General features: G+C 39.2%; 1 protein-coding gene across 17 annotated transcripts in view; it reads left to right on the forward strand.

The window, feature by feature from the left end:
- Positions 1 to 27,598, forward strand: part of MCTP1 (multiple C2 and transmembrane domain containing 1) — a gene marked incomplete at its 3' end in the record, with an annotated part of 541,466 nt that overhangs the window by 494,173 nt on the left and 19,695 nt on the right. The window lies entirely within an intron of this gene.

Genomic DNA, 27,598 nt, shown 5'->3' on the forward strand with positions numbered 1-27,598 from the left:
GGGGGTTTCTAGAAAAGCTTTTTTACTTTCTTGATAAAAGAGGACAGATATTGCTGGCTCCATAATGTGGATGTAATGCCTAGGACTGGGGCAACCATCCTACCACCATGAGGCAATAAATAAGAGGATGATGGAAAGGAAAAATAAAAAGTTCTTGGGCCCCCAATGATATCTTTGAACATCGAATACAACAGCAGTGACTGGCAACTTCTGAGCTTGCTTTTATGTGAGGAAAATTAATTCTATCACCTAAACTACTGTTAGTTGAATACTCTGTTCCATGCAGCTGAATGCTAGAAAATTCACTGAGTAAAGTTGATTCTGTGTTTTTTCACTTCTATAAAGAGACACTTATTCTTTTCTACAAATACTTATTACTTCAACACTCCTATTTCTTCATCAACCTACTGTGTGTCAGGCACTGTGTTAGATGCTGGAATTATAAGTATAATAATTATTCTGCACTTAATTTCACTCAGCAAGAATACCTGATAATTTTGCTGAAGCTGGAGAATAATAGAATGCCTCATTTCTCTCCACCTCTATCTTTCATATCACTCTAATTGCCCTCTGTTCCTACCCCCTGAAAAGAAACAAAGCAAAGGGATTTCCTTGGTGGTCCAGTGGTTAAGACTCTGTGCTTCCAATGCAGGAGGCGTGGGATTCATCCCCGGTCAGGGAACTAAGATCCCACGTGCTGTGCAGTGTGGCCAAAGAAAAAGAAACAAAATGAGACACAGTGAAAATGTGGCCAAGGGGATCCTATTTATTTATTTTTTATTTATTTAGCGGTACGCGGCCTTCTCACTGTTGTGGCCTCTCCCGTTGCGGAGCACAGGCTCCGGACGTGCAGGCTCAGCGGCCATGGCTCACGGGCCCAGCTGCTCCGCGGCATGTGGGATCTTCCCGGACCGGGGCACGAACCTGTGTCCCCTGCGTCGGCAGCCAGACTCTCAACCACTGCGCCACCAGGGAAGCCCCAATTTATTTTTATATATATTACACATGCTTCCTCCCCATTTCTTCAGAAGAAATGGTCACTCTATAAGAAAAGAATAAGGAGTCCAGTACAACTCCTTTATTCCACCTTGAATCTTTCTGAGCACTGGTGTAGCTATGGAACCCTCATCTAGAATGTAATAATAGACCTATTTGTGAAAAAGGTTAGTTCACTTGTGGGTATATTGCTCCCAAACAGAAGGATGGTCATTAAGTGAGTCCTCAAGCCCAAGCCCCTAAACTCCCTCTTGGACCTTACTGTACTCAGGCTGCTGCAGAAAGAAACCCACAAGAATGAGACACAGCTGGAGAGCATTTCTATTCTATGTGGGTGGGAGTTTATCATAGGAATGCTCTGGAGTCTCTGCTTATTTTTCACCACCTTAAAAGCAAATGGTTATCTGACAGGAAATGCTTTGTGTTCAGGCTCTGCCTTTGATACTCTATTTTGGGAAATGAGCTGAACATAGGTTTAGTCTTGGTATCAAATCTCTGGATGTAATCCAATTAAAAAGTACCTTTTGGTAAGAAAACCCAGCAGCTTCAGAAATGATCACTTGACCAAGATGCTGCAATGGAGACAGTAACAGACCAGTCTGCTATTTATCAAAGCTTTACTAGGATAGAGTCAACTCATAATTCTTGTCTACAAACTGGTATCTCCTCTCACCTTCTTCGTTTCTGCTGATGCCATCATAACTGCCCTGCCACGCCAGCTCAAAACCCTGAGTCCTACCAACCACTTACATTACTTCTCTCTCCTTACCATCTCTTGACTCATCTCCTCCATCAGCTCCTAGCAATGCCTTAAATCAGGCCCTCATTACCTCTCGTTGGAGCTAGCAATGGCCCACCAACTAGTCCCCAGATTCCTACAGTCTAACCCCCATCTGCTTCCTATCGCCTCTAGCATTTACGTGCCATGGAGCAGCGATCTTGTTTGTTTGCCTCATTCATCACTGCATCCTCAGGACTGAATAGAATGCCTGGCACATAGTAAGCCCTCAGTAAATCCGGGTCGAGTGGACACATCGTATAGAACAACCTTGATCTGATTTGGATCCCTTGCTAGAAGACCTTATTGTCTCCTCATTTCCCCTGACATAAAGTCCAGCCCTCCCTAGGGTGGCATTCAAGGAGCTCCAGAGCCTGGGTCACAGTCTGACATTCTGGAGTTCATTCTCTCTACCCTCCGTCATGTATTCTGTTCCAGCCAAACTAGGTGACATTACTTTTTTGCCTCCTTCCAGCATCCAAATATTCGCTCCCTCTCCCTAGAATGGTTGGAAAGCCCTCCAGGCCATCTTTGCCAGTCCAAATCCTAAATTCTACCTATCCCTTAAGAACCAGCTCTCATCTTTCTTCCCTCATGAAGGCGTTTCTGAAGACAATAATAAACCTGTCATCTGGGGGGACCTTACTATATGCTAGCTCACATTTTTCCCCCTCACAAAAACCCTGTGAGGCACATCTGCTTATCCCCAGTTTAAAGAGAGTGAAACCAAAACTCAGAGCCATTTTAGGATTTGATCAAGTTTGCACAGCACTGACAGGGTAGGATTTGAATCCAGCGCTGAAACCCCTGCCCTCTGTTATCTCCTTATCCACCATAATTGCTCCTGGTGAGGTTTGGAGGCACAGAGGCTCCAAATTGGCAGCCAGAGTGTTGAATTCAGTTGTGGACAGCATTTTTTTTTTTTTTTTTTTTTTTGCGGTATGCGGGCCTCTCACTGTTGTGGCCTCCCCCGTTGCGGAGCACAGGCTCCGGATGCGCAGGCCCAGCGGCCATGGCTCACGGGCCCAGCCGCTCCGCGGCATATGGGATCCTCCCAGACCGGGGCACGAACCCGTATCCCCTGCATCGGCAGGCGGACTCTCAACCACTGCGCCACCAGGGAGGCCCAGTTGTGGACAGCATTTTAAAGCAATCTTCAAAAATCCAGAGATCTCACAGAAAGAATGTGGAGCTGAGCTTTTCTTGAAAAATAGGAAGTTCTGGCAACAGCAGGTCTGCGTTCCCACCTGGCCATGATCCAGGGGAGCTGGGTCCTGGGTGCCCCTCTCCGTGGGGCCTGTACTGTCACCCTGCCAGGTCTGTGAAGCATTTGAGTTTGTGTCCCTGAGAGCAACTTGTTGGCACCTGTCATAAAGCATTTTTCAAATTCTGCCTTATCTCATTTCACCTTCCCGAGGCTGCAAGCTTTCTACTTTATTTCTGCCTTCTCTGCTGTGTTTTCTCTCTCCCTAGCATGAAATCAGTGCTCAGCATGTTATAGGCCCTCAATTCTCTTGTTATTGAATTGAATATAAAAGTAAGTTTGCAGGTTTGCTAATAAGCCCAACACTTAATATTTCTCCAAATGGTGCTTTGGGGTTAATTTTAGTATAGTCAATTCTTAGTCCTATTTGTTAAAAAAAATTAGAAGTGACAAAGCAGTGAATAATCCCTCAGATTTTTTTTTAAAACATTGGATTACATTGATGTTTTCATTAGCCGTTTGTTGCTGATTGTTCTCAATGGTAGATGATAAAATCATTTTGCTTTCTCTATGAAGTCTTCCCTGCTTCCACTGGTTAGCCGTCTCCCTGCCTCTCTGTGCTTCTGGTATAGAATTGATCAGAGAGGTTCTAAAGACTTGTTTACTAGCCTGTTCTCTTATGGGCAGGGACTAAGTATTATTCATCTTCGTATAGCTCACACTCAGCATACAGCCTAGTGGGTAATAGGTGTTCAATGCGGTTTCAGTGACCGAATTATTGCCTGAAGCACATGCACAATAGATACAAAGATGATCCAAATTGAAGTTTCTTTAGTCTGACATGAAGGGATATAGCCACTACTTCCTCAAGGTTAATCAGTGGTATTGATAGTTTAATATAGCATTTTTCTTGATATTTCCTTGCAGTTAAGAAGTTAACATTAAATTCAACACCAAAGGGGATAGATATCTTGTTGTTGCATTTTGGGCAAAACCAAGAAGCTTCAGAAGTTCCTTATTCTTTCTTCCTTTGAAGTGGTTTTAAGAGGCAGTAAGTAATTGGGTTCATTAGCCTGTGCATCTCTCTGCCTCTGGAGACCGCCAGGGGACCTCGTGCAGGGCTGACATGTTTGATCTGTCAGTAGCCACAGTTCTGGGCTCAACTCTGACTGCATTGACCAAAACAAATGACAGCCATGGTACCCCATTTTCTTAGTATCACCAAACCCAAGAAATTAAAAACCAGTAGAAAGACTTAAAATTAATAATAATAAAAAAGACCTGTCCTTTCTTGTATATTCTGTTGTTGGGCGATAGTAAAAGTGTGACATAGTCATTTCTTCTTAGTTTTCCACTTTCCAGGAGTTGTACTCTAGTATTTTATTGCCTTAATAACACTCAAGATTTTGTCTTAAACTATGCAGCTTACATGATGCATTTAAAAAATTCTGGAAGTAAAATAAGTGCTAACATCTAACATTTATGGAATATTGCTGTGGGCCAAGCAGTGGGATAAGCATTTTAACCAGCTTATTACATGCGATCCTTACAGCAACCCTAAGAAATGGGTGTTGCTATTAACTCAGATTTTACATCTGAAGAAACTGAGGTTTAGAGAGGTTAAGAAACTCATGAAGAGTCACAGCTAGCAAATCACAGAGTGGAATTCTAACTCAAGGCATGCAAGCATTTGCCCCTCTGCTATCTCAGCATTCTGCTGTCATAGGCTTTGTAGAATTTCCCCATCCCCATGCCCATCCCCATCCCCATTCCCATGCTCATCCCCATCCCCATTCCCATGCCCATCCCCATGCTCATCCCCATAGTGGCATCAGCAGAGCCTCTCAAAGTAGCTGTCCAGATCTGAGTCCTGAGCTTGCATTATTTCCCTTTTATCAGCATTGTTTTCATATCGGACACCATCTTGAATTTAACACCGTAATTATTAGTACAAGAAGAGAAGTAAAGTCACTTTTTTTTTTTTTTTACTAAAAGCAGATACAAATATTTGAACATTTGGAACCAGAGTGTCTGTTAGTGTTTTCTTTCATACTTTGGTTTAGGAAGCAAAGTACAGTTAGAAATGCATAAACCAGGGTTCTTTCTATCTTGTATTTCTATTGTGAGGGATCATTAGTTCTTTTTTTAATTTAAGATTTTCATTTACAGGGGTCACTTGTGTGAGTATATGCAGAAGCTGAGTATTTTCTGTGAAATACCTGAAATTATAAGTTTTGACAACAGAACTATAAATAAGACTCTAATTAATTTGCTTCTCAGGGTTCTGTCACTTTACGTGTAGACTGAAGATGAATAGTGAATATTTCACACTTCAGGGAGGAAAGAGATGGTACCAGGATGGCTGAACAAGAGCCCTTGGTTATTGAGGCTCTGGGCAGCTTCCCACCAGCTTCTTGTAACCTCAGTGCTCCCTGATGTAGATTCTTGGCTTAATCCATCACATCGTCTCATCCTCATACAGTAACTTGTGTATTTCTGTATCCTATGTCCTCACCTTCTCTAGGAAGTCTTCTTTGATTAATCCTGCCTATCCAATAATCACTCTCCCCCAGAATTAGTGGATTTAGGATTTTCAAGTATTTGAAGGCATTTTCATGTAGGGACTATTCAGCTCCTCAAGGGTACAAAAGTCCAGTGTATCTTCACATGCCTGACTCATGACGCTGCATACAATTGGTACTCAGGAAATATGGACTGACTCAGGAGAGCTCAGGCCTCTCTCAGAATGAAGTCCTTTGTACTTTGCATAAGAATTGCTAAGGCTTCAGGAATAATGTCTCCGTTTGTATTAAAATTATGAAATCCAACAGACAGATTTTCTACCACTTAAAACCACACCAGATATAATCCCAAGGGGCAGCTAGTTCACTGGGAAAACCTGACTCAGCCGGTTTATTTCTTTTGAATCACTTAACTTCCGAATTTTCTCATTCAGTGGCTTAAACTCGACTTTAAGACTGCATGTACTCAAAACATTTGCATCTAATTGCAGCAGTAGTATGTTTCCCTGTTGCCATCTGAAACATATTCATTATCAGTGTCAGGCTTACATTGAGAGGGTTTGGTTATTTATATCTAAAAAATCAAATTCAGAAAGATAACTGAAGGCATGTAAGTCGATTTTTCTACTTTTTTATTGTCAGAATATGCAGGCTGTAGATACACAAATTCAAATCCTTGGCAAATCGTATTTGCAATGACTGTTTGTCTAGAGATAAATGGATATGAGAAGAGAAAGTTATTTTAGGAATGATAAGTCAACATGAATTTTATTTTTGTAATGTATATGTATATATATATATATTCAATATGTGTATGATTCAAGAAAATATTGTGTCTGGCAAGTAATTGCTGTAGCAATCCATGTAATGAAGAGATTTGAGCCTTATAAAAATGTATTTAAAACTGTGTTAAACCTTATTCCAAATTAAACATTAAGGTCTTGATGTACGCTTATAACTACAGGGTTAAAACGGAGGTTTGAGTGGGCTGGGTGTGCACTCCCTGGGTTATCCATTTTATTAAGACCAACACATCTTCCTATTAGAACGCCATGCCCTTGAGGGCACATGTGGCAAAGTTCCATACCTTTTGTTATTCCAGGATATAGTTAAATTAATTTAAGAACAAAGTGTTCCTGTAGATCCATCAGGTGTTGTTGCAGTAGTTTTAATCAGAACCAGAAGCGTGCTGGCTGCCTCAGGTGATGTCACGGGAATAAATGTTGATTTCACGAATCCTATGCCCTGTGTGATCCACCACATTCTTGTCTAACATGTTTGTGAAACAGTAAGTTTCTTTCCTCAAAGCGGAAGGTTGCTGCTGAAGATTGATGTATTTTAAGGATGGATAGTGACCTTTGAAAGGTTTTCATAAATCACTTACAACTGACCTGCAAATACAAAGTGAAATGAATAGATGAGACAAATCCTTGCCAATATTAACCCTGACTTTCACCTTAAATGCCCAGGTAATCCAAGAAGAACTGTTCTCTTGGCCTAAATTACTAGGAAACATCATGCCAGTTCTCCTCCTACATGAATATGCAGATGTATTGACATGAAGCTCCCGCTGCTGTTGAAAAGATCATATGTGTTTAACTAGAGAAAGGTGACAGGGCGGTCAGAAGCCACACCTGGGAGTCACCTGCAGGCTCAAAGATCAGAATAATGAAATACTATTAAGGATTGGTGGACACAACCCTCCAGTATTTATTGAGCCTCAGTTCTTCATTGAACTGGGTCCAGTGGAGAGGGAATATTTTAAAACACACACGAACAATTGCTGCCTACAAGGTGTTTCCCTCAGAAACGGTCTGCTAGTCCACAGACATACTGGCCACTAATGAGAGGGCAGAAAAAAATAAATCCAGGGTGAATCTTGGGCTACAGACCATCATCATTCTTAAAATTCATCACTGGGAGAGATGAATGGGCTGCAGTTGTCAAGGAAGTCTTCTGGCAGGCAGTGGGCTTTGAGCTGAGTCTTGAGGAGCAGGTAGCAATTCCCCAGGTGGAGGGGAGGTGGGGAGTTCAATACGGAGACAGGCTAGGAAGCGTGATGCATGTTCAAAGTGGTCACAGTTGAACCTCTCGCTTCTATGGAATTCAGCTTGCTGAGCAAATTCAGAAACACGCACTTTGTAACAGCTCCAGGTGCTTCTACTGTATGTGTTGCAAAAAAATTTTATTTCGTATTTCTTACGTGGAGGAATGATACAAATGGCAGTGTTTGAGAGGAACTGGACAATCCGGTCAGGAGGCTAGTACCCCAGTGCCAGGAGAGGTGTGGTTTAGTCTAGACAGCGCAGTGGGACTTGAGGAGGAACCAAAAGAGAGGTGATTCTGCTGAATTGCTAGGGGCTAAAACAAGAGAAATTATCTGGAAAATAGGAGTCATCTATAAAGCTTCTGATGTTATCCATGAGTTAAATTAGCAGAATATACTGTTTTAAGTGTAACGTACCTGCTGTTTGCTAAAAGTGCCGCTAGGTGGTGAACGTGCATTATTCGTGGCTTTAGATTAGCCGTTTGCTTCTCTTCTGGTGAAAGGGATTTAACTCATTTTGAAAATTCCAGTTCTTATTAAATCACATTAGATTTTCACTTAGTGAAATATCACTTAATAACTTATGGAAATCGTTATTAATAGATATAGGAAACTGAAATATTACTCAGTGGTAGTTATTTCAAACACATAAGAACCTATGTACAAAATTAGAGCTATCTGAGTAAAACTCCTATAGGATTCTCTATTTTATTTTAATTTTTACTATTCAGTACCCACTCAGGAAACTTCCTCATTTAGTATTCAAGTAGTGACAAGTATCTTTGGTAATAAATGACATAAAACTGTTTGGGTGCTTAGAGATTTGGAGCTCGTGCTACATTCTAATATCGGAACTGACTGTTTTGGGTGAGAGCCTATTTCTTCTACTTAGCTGTTTGCAGTAATGTGTTAGATAATACTCTCATCTGGCAGTGCTTCTGCTAGCACCAGGAAGCTCACTGAAAGTGTATCTTACTTGCATTGTCTCCCTCATGGTGTCTTACCTGACTGTAAGCATCAGGAAGGCAAGGCCTGTGTCTGTTGGGCTTAGCATTCTACTCCAGTGCCTGGTACGGTGCCAGAGTAGATCCTTAGTGAGTTAATGAACTTTTTCTGCTAGTCAAAAAAAAAAAAAATGTAGTGTCCTTTACACCTGATCTCAGTAAATCAGGTACAACTGTATAGTATGTTTTTACCTTCTGAGAATGACTCAGAAGTTCATGCAAAATTTTCATGTGTTCTTTGTTTCTTGGAATCTTTCATTTAAAATATTTGCATGCACATATGTGTGTGTGTGTGTGTATGTGTGTGTAAGAGGCCTGGCACTCTGGTTTTAATCTTTGTAGATTAACTCAGCAAGATTATGATTTGGGTTATGCTAAATTCTCAGGGTTAGCCTATATTTATATTGCTTCTATTTATCTATATGAACATGGGAATACATTACAATAGGATAGAATATTTGGATTTGGGACAGTGCTTCCATAGCAATATTATAAGTGTAGTGGTAGTGGTAGCTATTTTATTGAGTAATTAGTACTTGCCATTTAATATTTCCAATAATCAAGTATTGTCAATAATATTGTATAGGTAAAGAAGTTGAAGCCTAGATGGGATAAGTTAGGGTACACAAGGACAAATAGTTACCAAACTATGGTCCAAACCTGGGACTGTTTCGGTGCATAACCTGGTACTTCACCTGTTGCTATACTGCCTATCTCTACAAGCAGTAAAAGGGAAACATTTATCTAAACACATTTATGGGGTTAGATACCTTGGATATAATGTGTAAATAATATTAAAATCTCTTTCAGAATAGCCATTTTGGAGGAAATTGCCATTTCACAAGAAAAAATCTACTTAATCTAATAGTAGTTTGGAAATTATTCACGACCCTTCTATATTGTAAGATCCTCTACTGGTCTGACCATTTCTATAGCCAGAGGAAAACCATCCTCTTGTCTAATATATATTACATACTCAATAGTCCTATAAATCACAATTATTATTACTTACTACAAATACAAACATAAGTTTAAGTATTACTTCATATTTAATACAAAACATAATGTAGACAAATACTTGATTAAAAGTGTAAAAACTGACACTATGGAGCTGCCACAGCAACTAGTCTGGGTTTCCAAACATTCTTGAAAACACAAGGGAGAGAAGAGGCACGTCTCTGATACAGCCTGGCAAGGAATCAGGCACCTCCGGGTCTTCCCGGTGAGAGCGGGAAGGGTACAATCTCTTTTGGAAGGCGATTTGGCAGTGGGCATCAACATTACAAAAACACAAATCCTCTGGCCAAAACAATTCCACTTCCAGAAGTTTATCCTACAGAGGTACTTACACATGTGTGAAATTATCATATACACAAGGTATTCTTTGCTTCTACTTTTTTGTAGTAGCAAAATGTTGGTAAAGAACCTAAATATCCACTAAGGGAAAGCTGATTTAAAAAATTATAGCCGGGCCTCCCTGGTGGCGCAGTGGTTGAGAGTCCGCCTGCCGATGCAGGGGATACGGGTTCGTGCCCCGGTCTGGGAGGATCCCATATGCCGCGGAGCGGCTGGGCCCGTGAGCCATGGCCGCTGGGCCTGCGCGTCCGGAGCCTGTGCTCCGCAACGGGAGAGGCCACAACAGTGAGAGGCCCGCATACCGCAAAAAGACAAAAAAAAAAAAAAAAAAAAAAAAATTATAGCCGTCAGTACAATGGACTATTATGCAGTTGTAAGAATGAGGAAGTTTTTTAGCACTGATATGAAACAATCATATCTACATAGATAGATATAGGTATAATCCATAGTTAAGTAAGAAAGAAGGGCATGGCAATGTTTATAATATGGTACTATTTGTGCCTTAAGAAAAGAAGAAAGGAAAGAATAGACGCAAACGTACACATATGCTCGTGACTACATATATTTGCTTGACTATGCATAGAATAATCTCTGGGAGAATATGTAAGAAATTGATGCCACTAGTTCCTTCCAGAAAGGGAAGCAAATTGGCCGGGAGCCAGGGAGCAAAAGGGAGGCTTTTCCATACATCTGAACATATATTATCTATTTTTTTAAAAAACTTATTTTTTAGTTTAAAAAACATAGATACATGTATATCCTTCAATCCTGCATTTCAAGTTCTTGGACTTTAGCTTGAGGGTATCATAAAAGACATACCAAAGACTTATGCACAAAGATGTTTGTTGTATCATTATTTATAATGATGAAATGGAATCAATGAAATGTTCAGCATTTAGCCATTAAAGGCATGAAATATGTGCATAAGTGCACACACTACACATCTCCTTTGTAAAATGCAACAAATTTATATGTTAAATATCAGGGATTCAGATCAAGACTGTCTTGTTCATTGAATCCTTAGCATCTGACACATAATAAACACATGATTAATAATCATAGAAAGATTAATACACAGAAAAGAGACTGGAAGAATATTTTCTAAAATGTTCATGTTTACCATAGGTATTTACTTTCTTCTGTGCTTGTTTTTATTTTCCAAATTTTACACAATAAACATGTACTCTTTCTATGATTGAAAAGAGGGACACTAAGTGTTATAAGACTGCATCCTAAAAAAAATTCGTGTTTTTCATGCCATGCTTATCTATAGAAGAATGAATAGCTATTTTAATGAGTACTAGTGAGTGTTTACATTTGATCAGCAGTGCTTACAGAAATTCTGGAAAGGATGGTGGTGGTGTGTAAGTGGCAGCTGGTACATTTAGTGAGTATTGGAGGTACATGAGGGGATAATTTGAATGCTAATTACAGTACCACTCTGCACTTAGGAGGGATCACAGAACGAGGATTAGGGTTATTTGATTGAATGGAGTTATAGTTACATTGAGATCTTTTCTGTAATATTAGACCTCATTCTTGTTTTTCCTTGTTTTTGACTACAGACAGATCTAGGTTCTGGTCCCCATGCAGCAACTTACATATTCTGTGATCCTTCTAAGATTATATTTCTCCATCTGCAAAATGAGGCTAATAGTATGATCTTTGCAGGGTTGTTCGTAGTGTATATTTCTAATGCAAGTGAAGAGTTTAGCCCAGGACCTGGCATATAGAAGACTCTCAGGATGCCTCCCTCCCCCTTCTGCTTCTCCCACATCCATCACTGTGTCCTGGGTGTGAATGAAGAACTAAAAGTTGGTTTAGAAATAGAGAAGGGACTAATTTTTTAGACAAACATTTTACTTAATCCTACTAATGATCCCTTAAGATATAGATCATCCCATTTTATTAATATGGGGAGGGAGTGCTGCCTGAGGAGCTGTGACCATCCAAAAACCACAATGATTAGCACCTCCGACGTGATGATACAAAGTATACACAGACCCTCTCTGTGACCTCTAGAATTTTGTTCCAAGGGAAGAAGATGGAAATCCTCTATCGATTGTATTGCTGTGCCTGAGGACACTGCAGAACTTATTACATTAGTATGGGTTTTGGATGTTTGCCTAAAGCCACAAACCTTTTGATGTCCACCTTCTGGCCCTGAGAAATTTCTCATCGCTCATATAATTCCTGCAAATAAGATAAAGCAGGACTTTTAATGAAAAATTATCTTCTCCTCCTTGCTCTCTGACTTCCATTGCATTAAAAAAGTTTTTTTAAATACTAATTTCACAAAATAATTTTCTAATGTGTGTTCCAATTAATTTTTAACACTCTAAACACAATGAGCTTGTTTAAATAATAAAGTAGATGAGAATGATCAAATTTGTCATATTTGGAATAGATAAAATTACTCTAAGTAATTGTGCAAAATTAAGCTTTAAATTTTGAAGGTATAAGACTTTAATTTATAAAAACATTTTTTATAAATGAATGATATGACTAAGTGACTAAAATGTTAATTTCTCAATTAAGCTAATAGGGTACTAAGGTGAAATATACAAACCATTTAGATAGATGAATATTTTATCCTGGCCAAAAAAAAATTCATAGCAATCAACAATATTAAAAAAAATATTTCTTAAACCATGTTTCTTAAATGTAGTCACTGAGGACTAACTTCTCCCCCATACTGATGAAACTCACAGGATGTGTGCCACTAGGTGTCTCTTCCACAAAATGACCTTACGTTGATACCTGGCATCAATGTTTTACATTTTTAGTTGATATTGCGCATTATCTCTGCTAAGCTAGAGGAAATAAGTAAATGTCCATTTCCTAAAGAAAAGTATTTAAATGATCCTCAGAAATAGAAAAACAAGAATACAGAAATTAGAAGGAAAACTTTGGCATTTGGACTAATAAAGTAAATAATAAAAATTCTTTTTTTAAAATGTCAATTTATAATGTGGTCTTTGTTTCCCCCAGCTAAGTATCTGTCTGGAGGATGATAATTCTATTTGTGTTTATGCATAGCAGCAGTTTGGCTCAGATAAAATATCTAATTCATAATACTGGTAGATGTGCCAAAAAGCCACACAAACCAGAAGGTTAAAAATAATTTCTATCAACTCCGCACAGGGTGTTTGAGGAAGAGCAGATTGTTGTAACTTTTATGCTTACAATCAGGGTGCTTTCATAAACAGAGGCATTTAAACATTTGCATATACCTGATATCATAGAAACACCAAAAATTGGGTAGGGAAAGTTGACATTTATTGTAATCTATCTTCCAACCCTCAATGATAGTAACAAAAATGATAGTGATAATATTTAAATGGTAATAAGTAACGTTTTTGAGAACTTACTATATACCGAGAGAAGGCAAGATGCTTTACAAATTCAGGGTTAATTTACCATATTAGACTCAAACTGATCTTAAATCCCTCTAAGTATGTAGTGATTTATTAATCTCTGAGAGGAAGTATACCTAAAATAATTTTCTTTGTCCACCTGGAAAGTGTACTCAAAGAAAAGTACTAGAAGTAAATCACACCCTCTTGCAGCAGCACTATTTCCCAACTCCTTGCTATTGGAGGTTTTCTTCATATGTTTTCAAAACAGGTACTTGATTTTACGTTGGTCAGATTCTCATGCAATTTGTGTGTGTGTGTGTTTGGCTCGAGTTGCTAACATTAACTGTGATTCAGAACTCCAAGTGTTTATGATTTTACTGTAGAGGTTTCAAATGGTAATAAATATCTATTTTGAATTCCCTTCTGAAACACATGGGAATAGGGGGTTTAGCAGGGAAGAATGGGGTTCACAGGATGAGAGGCATGTAACTTACAGATGGCAGGTAGGGGGACCTTTGTGAGAAGCCCAATGAGATCCTCCTTCTACCTGGTATGGCTTTGAAACTTGCCTCTGGGTCACCACCTGTGTGCAGGACCTTCTCTGTCACCAATTCTTTCGGCTTCCATGGAAAACAATTCCTCGTTCTTATTTGATGCTGGCATCTCTGGCACAAACAGGACTGGGGGTAGAAGGTCCAGTCAGAATATAGACTTGAGGGATGTTTATTTCAAGAGCCAGACCGAGTATAACACACTTTCCTAAAACTAGAACAGCTTGTGGTGGGACAGTAGTAACCGTTTTGTTTTTCTTCTTTACTGTGACCAGTGGATGCAAATGCACCTGGAGGTCAACAAAGATCCTTTTCTCCTTCTTGGGAGCAGCACATAACTCCCTGACACACCATATAAATCTGATGGGGCTGTTGACATACCTTAGAGACCGATTTCCGCCATCGTGCCAGCATAATGAAACAAACCTAAACTACCTGCGACCTGGCCAAATTCTAGATTGTTGATTCAGTTACTTAGCCAAGAACTGTCTTTAGTGCCCTTAGAGATCAAAAGAGCCAGGCGTAAGCAGGAATTGGTGAGAAAGAAAGATAAATAGAGCCATATCTTCTTGTTCTTTGGCACCAGGTTTTGGCTCAAGTGCAGGCTGGATCACCAGTTCTGCTGGGGAGTCTTGATGCAAAAGAAGGGTCTGTTTTTCTCTTTAGAGGAGCAAATCGTGGCTATTAAACAAAATTCAGGTTGAGACATTTTAACAGTACGGTACATGACATCATTTTAAACTTCATAAAAGGGGGTTTAAAAAAAGACTGGCTAGGCAAGATTGATAAAATTCTTAATTTTATTAAGGCAGTGAAAGAGACTGAAATGCAAAATCAATAGCAAGGAGGCCAGTGCAGAGCTCATATACATCACCTGACAAGGCCTGTGAACAAACCTGAGAAAGACAGTGTATTTCCCAGTGAAAAGACAGTTTCATGCCCGCTGCCTCTCCACCAGCTTCTACCAGCCGCTGCCCCAGCTCGCTCTCAGAGAATGATTTTGCCGCCTGCATCACTGAGAAAGCAGAAGCAGTTAGGAACCCCCCGCATGTTCACGTCTTTCTTCCGCCAAATCTCAGACCTACTTCACGTGCACCGCACTCTTACCTTCCCTTTCCTCCCGTCACAGGGAGGAGGTATCCCCGCCTCTCCCTCCACTGGGCTCTGTTCCATCCCTTCCCACATGTGTCATCCCTGCAGTTAGTGCCCCTTTCTCCTCTGTACTAGATCATTCCAAGAGCAGGTGACACACAGTAGCAGAGCACTTCTCAAACTTGAACGTGTTTAGGAATCACCCGGGAATATTGTTAAAATGCAGATCAGAATTTGAGTAAGGCTGCATTTCTCATCTTCCAAAAAAAAAAAAAAAATCCCCTCTCTGACCCCATACATATATACTCTCCACTTTCTGACACAGGTGTTTACAGTGTGTCTGCTTTTCCCTCACATTTGCTGCTCAGTCTATCCTAAGCTTCTGTCCCCACCACTGAACCAAAATTGCTTTTGTCAATAAACTCCATTTGCCGAATCCATTGGCAGGCACTTCTTGACCTTGCTGCAGCAGAGTTTCACAGAGATTACCCCTCCCTCCTTGAAACACTTTCTTTTGACTTCTGAGATGCGTCTTCCTAATTTTTCTTCTACTTCAGACTTTTTCAGTCTCCTTTGCTGGCCCCTCCTGATCTGCCCAACAGCTAAGCTTTGTTGTGCCTTGGGGCTCTGTCCTTTTCCTGTCCCTGGGTGACTCCTTCTATTCCCATGACTCTGAGGGCCTTCTAAATGCCAAGGACTTTCAAATCTGTGTCTCTGGCCCTGACTCATCCATCCATCCACCTATTGATATCACCTCCTGAATAGCCAACAGGCATGCTTTTTCATGGCCCAAGCGCAGCTTTTCGTCTCCTTTTCTCCTAAGTATGCTCTTCCTCTCCTCTTCTCTAGCTCAATAAAACCAGCCTCATTTACCCAATCCCTCAACCAAGAATGGAGGCAGTTCTTTGATTTCTCTTTTTCTCACCTCGCAGATCCAATCCAGTAACATGTCTATGGTGACTTTACTTCTGAAACATCCTGAATAGGCCTACCTTGGCTTAGAGCAAGTAGGCATATTCCCTTGTGGACTACAACAATAACCTCCTATCTTGTTTTTCCTCTACATTATGCCTAAATGGTCTTTTTAAAATGTAAATTAGCGGGCTTCCCTGGTGGCGCAGTAGTTGAGGGTCCGCCTGTTGATGCAGGGGACACGGGTTCGTGCCCCGGTCCGGGAGGATCCCACATGCCACGGAGCGGCTGGGCCCGTGAGCCATGGCCGCTGAGCCTGCGCGTCCGGAGCCTGTGCTCCGCAGCGGGAGAGGCCACAACAGTGGGAGGCCCGCGTACCGCAAAAAAAAAAAAAAAAAAAAGTAAATTAGCTCGTTATTTCCCTGGTTGAAACACTCTGATGGCTTCCCATCACGCTTAGAATAAAATCTCCACAGCTTACTTTGGATTACAAGGCCTTCTGTAGCATCGCCTGTTTCTCTGATACCTTCCCATTCCACTCACCGCTTCAACTGGCTACCATGTCTGCGCATCCTTTGTTTCCTAAAACAAGTTCAGTTTCTTCTCCCGTAGTGCATTTGCATTGCCTGTACTGGTTCCCCTGACCTTTTCCTGGTTAGTTCCCTCCTTGTTCTGATTATTACCTCTTTCCTTCCACGTTGGTCCCCACCCACCCTTCTCCCTCACACCACATTTACCAGCTCCCTTGACAATAGCTTTTGGGGGACTTGGCCAATGGGAGATGCTGGAAGGAGGGAAGAAGGAAAAAAACAGGAGAATTTCCTTCTCTCTGTGTGTGTCTTTCCTCTTCCCCCACCACTTCTGGAGGCATTTTCCAGAGACAGCCTCTCCTCCACAATCCCAAGTACTGCCAAGCAGCTCCAGCCATGGCTCCAGTTCTTGTCATGGTTCGTCCACATGGTCTAGCATCTGGGCCCCGGTAACATCCCCTCCCTCGGGTAGGCTTCCTGCATTGCCGATGTCTATCACACTCTTATTCTCACTTTTTCCATCAGCAGGGTAACCACTTCTCTGTGTGAAATTCTGGTTGTTTGAAATACCTAAAGTAGTTTCTATTTTCCTCACCAAAACAGGTCTCAGCTGTGAAGTTCATCCTCAGAGCAGCCCTCCCTGACCTCTGGGTCGCTGTCCAGCCCATGCACCCAGTTCAAGTCTCTTCATTGCATTTTTCACTTTCTGCTATTTTCCTTCTTCATTTACTTATACGTTTGTTTGGTGCTGTCTTGTTTATCACTGTATGCCCAGAGCTTTGAATAGTGTCTTATACGTAGCTGCAATTCAGTAAGTCTTTATTGAATAAAGGAATAAAGGAGATGGACTGAGATTTGGCTAAACAATACTGCTCAAATGGAGAGGTAATGTGAAGGAAGCTAGTGATCATCAGGCTTCTAAATGCAAACTTCAAAAAGAAAGACAGAACGAGAGACAGAGAGAAGGAGGGAGGGAGGAAAAGAGAGGAAGGAAGGAAGGAAGGAAGGAAAATAAGAGAGAGAAGGAGAAACTAGGCAAAAATAGAAAGTGTTACCCCTTGGGAAGAAAGACAATTAGTGGGGAGAAGGAAACTAATCATTATTTAATATCTACTAATGTGCCAGTTGCTTTATATACATGATTTCTTTCTGTTCCCATATCAACACTCAGGTAGACATTATCTCCATCTTACTGATGGAGAAACTCAGTATCTGAGAGGTTAAATAACTTATATAAGGTCACACAGCTGTAAAATGCAGAACAGGATTCAAGCCCACAACAGCCATCTGCCTGATCAGGATAAGTACAACATAGCCTGGATCCATGTCCATCCTACTTTTATTTTAAATACAGAACATTTAAATACAGATACATAAACTACCATTTGTAGAGGACTTATTTTATCCTATTAAATAAATGGCCCTCTCTAGTGTAAGAATTTGAGATACTTTTGCAAATTGATTCTCGTGTTTTTCTTGCCCTTTCCCACTTCCTTCTCCCTCTCCGCAAATAAACTGAAAGACAGACCATGATCCACACAACTAAGTAAACAACATATTGCCATCAGTGCAGTAGAGTGGGCCTTTGCTCTTTTCTTCCAGGGTGACTTCAGGATGAGCCTGTTTTTGTGATTTAGTCTGCAGTAAGGAAGAGGTTTAGGAGATAGGCCCACCCCATATATCAGCAGCATCCCATAGAGCACAAAGTTGTTTTTCAGGTATCTGCTACATATAGCATCAATAGAGAAAGAGAAAGATGGTCTAGTTCCCTCCAAATTCACCAGGCCCTGGTGTACTGACATCACCTCTGTTTTGTTGAATTTCATTGAAGAGACCAATTATCCTCTTAAAGGGGACAATTGAGTTCTCAATCTTGTCCTTGATTTGCTACATTATGCCCAGGTCTGAAAATGGTAGATGATATTAGATTATTCAGTTTATAGGGAAACTGAGGGAGAAAAGCCCCAAATGGTGGAACAAATTGTTTTTTCCTAATGCTAATCTCCCTTGTTTGGTGGATTCAAGTCAGGCCATTAACACAACTTTGACATTGCTTTTTCCCTGATTTGTTCTTAAGACGTTTCCCTATTCTCAAACATCATGCACTCAGAACACTGAAAACTTACAGCAAACAAACAAATCACAGAAATTAAATAGCAATAAAACTGTTGTTGGCTTCATGTAAAAAAAAATATATTATCCAATATTTAAATGGCGATTATTTCCAGAAACTTGGCAATTGTAACCATACAAATGATGAAATTGATTCCAGTCACAGTCCATCTCTGTTTGGAAAGGAAATACCAGTAGTGTTTGAAAAATGGATTATTAAAGACCTTGGTTTGCTGAAGGTGGCTCATATGTTCTATTTGCTAACACAGCATCTTCTTGGGGGGAAAAAAATAATAAGTGCAGCTTTTCCTTACCCCAGATTATTTTCACTACTGATCTTTAAAGCAGGAAATAAAAAACAGCTAATGGTTCACAGGGCATGTGGAATTAGTTTAAGCAAAGCCAAGTCCTGGTCCTGCTGACCGCCTCCTCTCTCCTGTGCTGTTTTGTCTATGCCGGCCTTAGAATATGTCAACAAATCTCTTTTAAGCTCAGATGGGAAGAAAGGATGGTGATTCTCTCTCTTTCTGTAAGGGAGTAATTTACAACAGATGTGCTTTTTCAGAAAGGTACAAGTTCGTCTTGTAAAATATTTGTAAAGAAAAATAGCCTCCGGATTTCACAAAGCAATCCTTACTCAGTCTTGGAGATGTCACAAAGAGCATTGCTTTTATAATACTAATATGATTCTTTGCTCAGACAATTTGATTAAACTCAAGATTAGTTTTTGGGAAGAGCCAAGTTTAAATATCTAAAACAATGTAGTGAAGAAATACCATATGTGGCTTGATGGCTTTTTGACAGTGACCTGACAGGAGCCCAGTTTCAGTTCTGAGACCTAGGTTAAAGTCCCAGGAACTCTTTCTAACTAGAGTAATGAGATCCTAAATTCTCCAAACCTCACTTTCCTTATGCATAAAATGGCGAAACCACCTGACCCTGCCATCCAAGTGGGAAGATAAGTTAAAAATGCTTTATAAAGTCCTCTACAAGGTGAATGATTTTCATAGCAAATCTATTGAAGAAAGCATCCTCGAAGGTTCCACACCTTTGTGTACATGCTTTTTTGTATATGGAGTAAAAGGAATTTTTTTTTAACTACTTTAGTAAGTAGATTAGCAACAAAGCTCGTGCTGTTTAAGATAAAATAATAAATTCTGGCCTTGATTCAGCCATGAGCCTTGTTGAAGAACAAGACACTGATTCTAATGGGAAGTGTTACCTGCATGAGCGCTGACAGAAAAATCACAGGAGTAAAAGGTGTGTGCTTTGCATGAGTATGACTAGCTTTGGCCTTAGAGAGTGTGCAACTTTCAGGACGCAGGGCATACTGTAAACAGGTGAATTCACTCCTCATTTTTCAAATCCCATATTTCAGATGACAATAGATATGGCTGGAGGCACCAAAGGAGAGTGAACATAGATTGGGGTAGAAGTTTGGGTTGGGATGAGAGGCATCTGGTCTTTGGTTTGCTCATTAGGGAATGGGAATAATCCCTTTACCCTTGTGTAACCATTGCAACGATCATGTAAAATACGATACGTGTGAGATAATCTGATTGTATTAGATGACAAAGAAATTATATAAACACACTATTCCTTAGATATATCATAAATAATAAGGGAGAAAACTCTGTCATCTTTATAGAGATTTAATAAATTTAGCCTTTAAAAGTTTTTTTGTACTTCCTTTTCAGTCTCTTCAAATTGTTGATAACGTTATTGCCTAATACGTACTGAGCACTTCCTGTGTTCTAGACATTTGGGGTAAATGCGTTAAATGGATTAAGCTCATTTAATTTTATAACCATCACTGAGGTAGGTTCCATTATTACCCTCATTTTACAGATGAAGATAAGTAAATTGCTCAAAACCACACAGTTAAGGCAATAATGGAGGTGGGATCTGAACCAGACTTAGCCACAGAGCCAGTTAGTCAGAAATCTAGTCATCCTCTAAGACTGTGGTCATCCAGAAGGCTCACAGCCTTCTCTAAATTCAGTTGCCCTCTCAGCTGTGCATTTGAACTCTAATCAGATTTTAAAACACATTTGGAAACGAAACAAATGATTTCAAAAGAGGGTTTTAAAAACACACACACGTACACCCAACTTTTTCATTAGAAATTGGGATAAAGAAGAACTCTCCTGGCATTGCTGTTTGGATTCAGAAACAAGCCAGTGCTTCTGTTCCCTGTTGTCACTCAGGCTTACAGTGCTGACCCCATAGAAATGGCAGGAGAAATTCCATCCACCAGCAGTGTCCTCAACTAAGCTTTCAAATGGCTACCAGCGGCAGAGGCTATTCCACACCCTTGTTATTTTCTCTGTAAACCTGCTAATTTGTCACCAGAAGGGAGTTTGGGACATACCTTGTTTAACCTTTTTTTTTTTTTTTTTTCAAATGGGGTCTAAGGACAAGCAGTAACTTGTCGTAGGCCACCATAATCCTGAGTGTGCTTTCACATTTTCTAAACCTTTCCACAATGTGTTCATTTGGACTTTACAGAATTTTTATCTCAACACTTGTATTGTACTGTCCTGGGTGAAAGTATACTCTGTCACTTATTTTCCTGTCTGGTTACTTGGGAACAGCAGCCTCACAGCTTCTGGTGTGGCTTCGATCAAGGTCAGCCCGGAGCCAGGCCTTCTGGCCCTTGCACTTGAGAGTCCATCTGAAAGCAGAGTTTCTCCTGGGACAGAAAGCCTTGAGAGGGGATCATCTGTAGAACGCTCTCTGGAAAGCGTATTTCCTGCCTGCTGGCAAGGAGATTAAGTCAAAGGTTTTGATACTGATATATAGTCCTAATCTTGCAAGAGCTTTCAAGAACTATCAGGGCAGTTATAAGGAGTTTTCTTAAATCATTAGGAAGAGGGAGATAGGCAAATCCCTTAGGGTCTACATGATGAGGGCTTTGTCAGGCAAGAAATTTAGCTCCAGGGAGCTCTCTCTCCACTGACAACAAGTACATCTGCATCCCCTGGGTGCTTTCTGTAAGGTTTATCTACATTTATATTTAATGGAAACTTAACATTTTATGTATAGCCTTTTACAAATAATTATTTTTGCTTAATTAGAACTTAACATGAGTAGTCAACAAGTTTTATTTTTGCCTTGGCTTCAAGTCATTTTCGTTTCTGATAGAAGATATGTTCCTTCCCTTCCTCTTATTCACCTCCCGGGCTCTCTCCATCTCCTCCCCCGCCTCCTTCCATCCCATGTGGTGTCTCCTCTTCAGGTTTTCCTCTCCCCCTTCCACTTTCTCTTTCCCTCAGTTTCCTCCTCTCTCTTTTTGCTCCTTCTTCCTTCCTCCCTTCCCTTCCTTCCCTTCTTTCTTTCTTCTTTTCCTTCGCCTTCCTCCCTGCCTTCCTCTTCCTTTCCCTTTCTTTCTTTCTTTCTTTCTTTCTTTCTTTTTCTTTCTTTCTTTTTATTTATTTATTTCTCTCTCTCTCTCTCTCCCTCCCTCCCTCCCTCCCTTCCTTCCTTCCTTCCTTCCTTCTTTCCTCCCTTTCTTTTCCCTTCCTTTCCTTCCATTCTTTCTTTCCTGGCTTTCATCATATGCTTAAGAGTGCCAGCTGCCATTTTTAAATGCCTGTTGTTTACATTGCCTAGCCCAGGGGATACCTCTTTCCAAATTTTTGTCATTTTACCATCACCTTTAAAGTTACATGCAAAAAGCATAACATTAAATTAATGGGGCAAGGCACAACTAAATGTGATTAAAAATTGTACTGTAGAAAATGAGTACTGAAAAGCTTAGTACCTTGAACAGAGGAAGCAAAAAATTAAGATGAGGTAAATACTCATTCTGGATTAAAAAAATGTGTCGAGTCAGCAGAAGGGGAAAAAAAGTCTTCTCAATGTAACATTATAAAGAATCTAATACCATTTTCTAAAATGGAAACTGACAAGTTAACACTAAGTCATCTGGGGCAAAACTAAACATGCCCAAAAGGTTTCATATATTTAGGAATTCTCTCTTATATTTCAAAATTTTGTTTTTAATAAGAGCAAAAATAGATAAAAATAACTTGAATTCTCTTAATAAGGAATTGTATACATAGTTTTATTACTACTACTACTACTAATAATAATAGTTATTTGTACCAGGCATTGTACTAAGAGCTCTACATGGCTTATCTTATTTAACTTAGTCCTCTTTATAACCCTGAAATGTAAATGTTTTTGAGATCTGTTTTATTTTTTAAGAGAAAATGTACTGTCTTAAATGGTCTCCATCTGTCTTCTTAACCTTAACCATATCTCAGAATCCTTTAATGTTTCAATGGAGGGTTCCTATTTTCAAGGTTACTATCAGGAAAAGAGCCAAGGCACCCAGTAACCTGGGTAAGATTTGATATCATAAAAACTGTGTAAGACACTGAGATAAGATTTAGTAGTCGAGAGTCTCTGTGAGTTGTTAAGTTGCTCTCTGGGAGAATTTCAGTGCTCTAGATTTCAGGCTGAAATCTGTATCTGAAAAAGAAGGAATATTGGCACAGAGAAAACATTTCATTACTTCGTGTGCCTTTATTCAATCTATACCTCATGGCTACTATTTCCATAGGTAAGAAGCATAGATCTGAGAGGAAGTCTGTTTTGCAGGGCATTTTACTGAGTGAAGTAAGAAAGCTGTGCACCAAAACCATCTTTAGCATAAGAAATAAATCACGTGAACGCTAAACATATTCCAAACACAATGTACACTTTGTGCTCTGTGAGGTTCAGTTTGCTCACAGAAGAGCTGTAGTCAACAGTAAACTAGAACAGTTATGTCTCATAGCAGATATCAGTCTTACTGTTCCCCTTTGCCAGAGGTTACACAGCAAGACTTTAAAGGAAAAGCAGAGTTATGATCCAGATTAGCTCTTTGGGGTGCAAATTTGCCTTGCCTCTTCTGTGAAATCCTCAGTAAGGTGAACATATGCTCTGGTTTCCTGGGACAGTTCCGTTTTATGCTCATCCTGATGTAAGACTCAATAGCTCTCTCCCTTAACACTCTTAAGACACTCTCAACCTAGAAAGAAAGTGAAATAACATTAATTTTGTAACATCAATACTTTGAGCAAACACGTTCTGTATACCTGCTGTGATCGATACAGCACAGGTGTCCAAGAGATTCATTTTCTATGATGTCAACAGGGCTGACAGTGACCTCTTTGGCATCAGTGACTGTGGCAGGATGCAGCTGGACGCACGAAGACCCCAACCCCACAGTACACATACCCTGACACCTATCACGTTGCCTTCTTGTTCCCATTTGGAACCGAATCAGTGAATGGGAGCACTTGTCATTTTGGTTTGAAAGTCAATGAACAGGATTCCCCAAATATGTAAGGAGTGTATATTGATCCTTCACGTCTTTAAGAGTTTCCTAAATATCTCACAGCTAGGAAGTAGATATTTCTTTGGAAAAATCTAGTTAACTTTCTGTTGTGATACAGGATAGTAAAATAGGTGATATGAAAGAATCACTCTATTTCAAGTGTGCAGTTATTGGTATTTTGTGGACTATTTAAAATAAGAAGATTTTAAGAAATTATGTGGAATTATTAGAAAAACTTGTACAATATAAATCTCACATTTTCAGATTTATAGTTATAGTTCTTTTTTATGGGTAATTTTCTTTTTACATCTTCAAAAGAAACCTTCATAATGCATTAAGAAAAACACTGTCACTACCAAGCCTTTGGATGATTAACTACCCTATGATATTTCTTTCATCCAAGCTGGTTTATAAAGGAAAGCAAAAATGACAATAAAAGAAATGTACCAATTTATTCTCTACTAATAAAGTATTGAACATTAGTGGAAAAAGTGTGAAATATTGGAATTCAACACAGAGCAATTCCACTACCCATTGCAGTTTTGGGTCATATACTGTATATAAAGAGTAATTACTTCATTGGTTGGAGACCACAATGGAGGAATATAGAATTTGATGAAAGAGACTTTAAGATAAAAATTTTATCCCAAAGCACTTGAAAACTTTGCCAACACTCCAGACTGTTTTATTTTGGACTGTGGTGGCCAGGGGTGAGGGGAGTGGGCGCGGGGTGGGAGTGCAGAAGAAAGAATGAAAATTAAAAGTGAGCAGATTTTTAAAAACTCTTTAGCCATTAATCAACATCAGTACTTGGATTTAAAGAATCTACTAAAAATAGTCTTTGTAGATGCCTGAGATGACACGTTACTAATGAAGATCCCATATTTAATATTTGCACATGACATTATTAACATTAAATCTGGTGGTTTCTAAAACATCTTCCACTTCCCATTTTTGAATCAACTTTCCGGATTTCATTTTCTTGCTGATCATGGTGTTTACGATAATAAATTTCTAAATGTTCGCAAGTCTTTTCTTCTTGTTTGTCTCACTGGGATCCTGGGTAGGAACTGAAATCTTCCTGGGTAGAGTGGGAAGGTCACATGGTATATTGTGCAGAGAACAGACTCGAGTTGGCTGGTTGTAATCCTAATCCAAGCTCTGTCACTTTTCCGTGAGCCTCAGTTTTCTCTCCTGTAAAGTGGAGAAAAATATCTGTGTTGTAGAGTGGTTGTGAGGATTGAATGAGCTGTGTGAAAAGCACTTTATGGTGCTTAATGAGTATCTATTTACATTCTACTTCTTTCTAAAAATAATTTAGAATACAAAAAAATACATTAAGAAAAAATAGATAAACCGTGTAAAATCATGCCCAGGGAATACTGATTCATTTATGTCTTCTATCCATGTTACTTTAATAATGATATTGGAGAAAATCAGGGGATTATCCTGATTATAAAAGTAAAATATATTAATTGCAAACAATTTGAATATTACAGGAAGATATGAGGAAGGTAAACATCCATTATCTTTAATATTTTGACACATTCCCTTCATCTATTTCCATCCTGCTCATTTCAAAAATAAGTTAGAATTATACTTTATATCACATTTACTTCCCATTCTTTTTAGTTTCTATTAGATCATAAGCATTTCCACTGTCTTTAAGCAATATTTTGTGATTTCCTAATAGTCTATCATTTGTATGTAACATAATTAATTCTACCCAACATGTTAGTGATTTTTCTTTTTGTTATTATAAACAAAACTGCAATGAAAATTGTTTCAGATGTTCATTGACTATATTGGTAATCCCATCCCTTCATTTGTCATATTTGTCGCAATTTTTTTCCCACTTAGCCTTTTAAATTTATCATAACTTTTGATATGTTTTTAATGTTATTTAACTTTTGCTATCAGTTATTTTTCTTTGTGATTTTCTCTACTGCTTGTATGTTCAGGAAGTTCTTTCCTATTCCAAGGTCAGTAAATAAGTTACCTATCTTTTTCTGTTTTTATAATTCATTTTTAGCTTTTTGCTTTTAAATTAATATAGTATATATTTGGGATACCTCAGTTTGAGATAGATGCTGGGGTAGATTTGAGCTATTACAAATAAGTTTGAGAATTTATTAAGGCAGAATTTAATATAATTTCCCCCAAATAGTTAAAACAATTACCCAGTAACATAATACTTCCTTCTTTATGATAGATTTATGATGGTGCTTTATCATACAATGATCTCTCTTTCAATGCTCATCTTTCATATTTTAATTACTTAAATAGCTGGTACAATAAATGCTTTCTCATTATTTCTCTTTTGCAAACATTACTTGCCTATAGGTATTCATTTATTCTTCCAAATAAATGTTAAAAACACTTGATCAAGTTCTCCCCATTTCACTCCACTCCAAACACACTAGGATTTGCCTGACATTGCATTAAACCTTTGTTCAACTGAAAAAAAAAAAAGTATACATTCTTTTAATATTCAGTATTCCAATGCAAAAATATAGTATCTCTAATTTCTTAATATAGATTCTGTACATTTCTTGTTAAGGTATGGCTAAGTGTTTTATATATTTTATTGCTATTGTGAAAGAAACATTTTTCACCTCATAATTTCAAACTGGTACGATATTATTCTCATTGAACTTTCATTGTATAATTTGCATGCTTTGTCTCCAACTTGATTTATTCTGCATGTAGAAAAATATTTTGTAAGAGCACTTTACTTCATAGACAAAATGAAGTTAGCTGGTGCTTGAGAGAGAACATTGAAGGCCATGGAGATTATTAGAGCAGACCAATTTTGTAATTATGAAAGGAACTAGAAGGAACCACTGGTTATCCATTTTATTGTAAAATGTAAAATTACATAGGTGAAATTAGTGCATTTTATTTTATTACTGGGGAGGGAAAAAAGACAAGAAATTGATGCACCCATGTCTGTAATGACGTGAAGGGCAACTTTTGAAGACAGTGGGGGCTCCGAGAGTGTGTAATTGTTCTCTGTACTCTGAGCCTTATGCGTTTCATCTACCTCATTGCCTTACAGTCCGTTTTGGTATAAGTGAGATGAATAATGTAGACAATATCTCCCATGGGAATTAAATTTAAAATGAGGGCTCTAAGTAACTGGTATCTAAAGATCATGTTATAAAACTGGCATCCATGTCCTCAGTCCCACTGTACCCTGTTGTCCTTGGAGGCTGCCCACACACCTGTCATTCTCTTGCCCTCAGTTTCTAAGGTGGCAGGATGCCAGCCCCAGCCAAGTGTTCACAGTGCAAAGTGCTTTAGACTCTTCTAAAATGAAAGTCAGTATGTAAATGTGCAACATGACGACATTATTATTCTAGCTTCCTGGCTGCTTTCAGCAAGCACTGACTGCCACATGAGGTCTCAAGTGTTCTGGCACAGTGTGCAAGTGTTCAAAAGAAGTTAAAGTAATGAAATTGGATCTACATTTCCATAGAGATTCAAGCTGGCATGGAGGAATGGAGTCATGGGTTGGATGGTCTCCACCAAACAGCCTAGGCAAGTGCCTGTGATGCCAGGCTACTAAGCAGAATTTTCTATCGTGAAAGGGCACCACTGTTTCTTCCTCTGGGTCTAAAATTACAAAATGTGGCCATTTCTCCCAGGCTCACACCACTCTCTGGGTGCTTTGTGCTCAGTCCTCACCCATCCATTCCCAGGAGCACACACCAGATTTGCTTAAATCTAGCACAGGCTTTAAAATGAAGAATAAAGTACAAAGAGGGGTGGTGGTGGTGTTTAATTAGAACCCTGACTAATAGAGCATG

This window comes from Mesoplodon mirus (genome assembly GCF_964341445.2).
Source record: "Mesoplodon mirus genome assembly, chromosome: 5".
Taxonomy (NCBI): Eukaryota; Metazoa; Chordata; class Mammalia; order Artiodactyla; family Ziphiidae; genus Mesoplodon; species Mesoplodon mirus.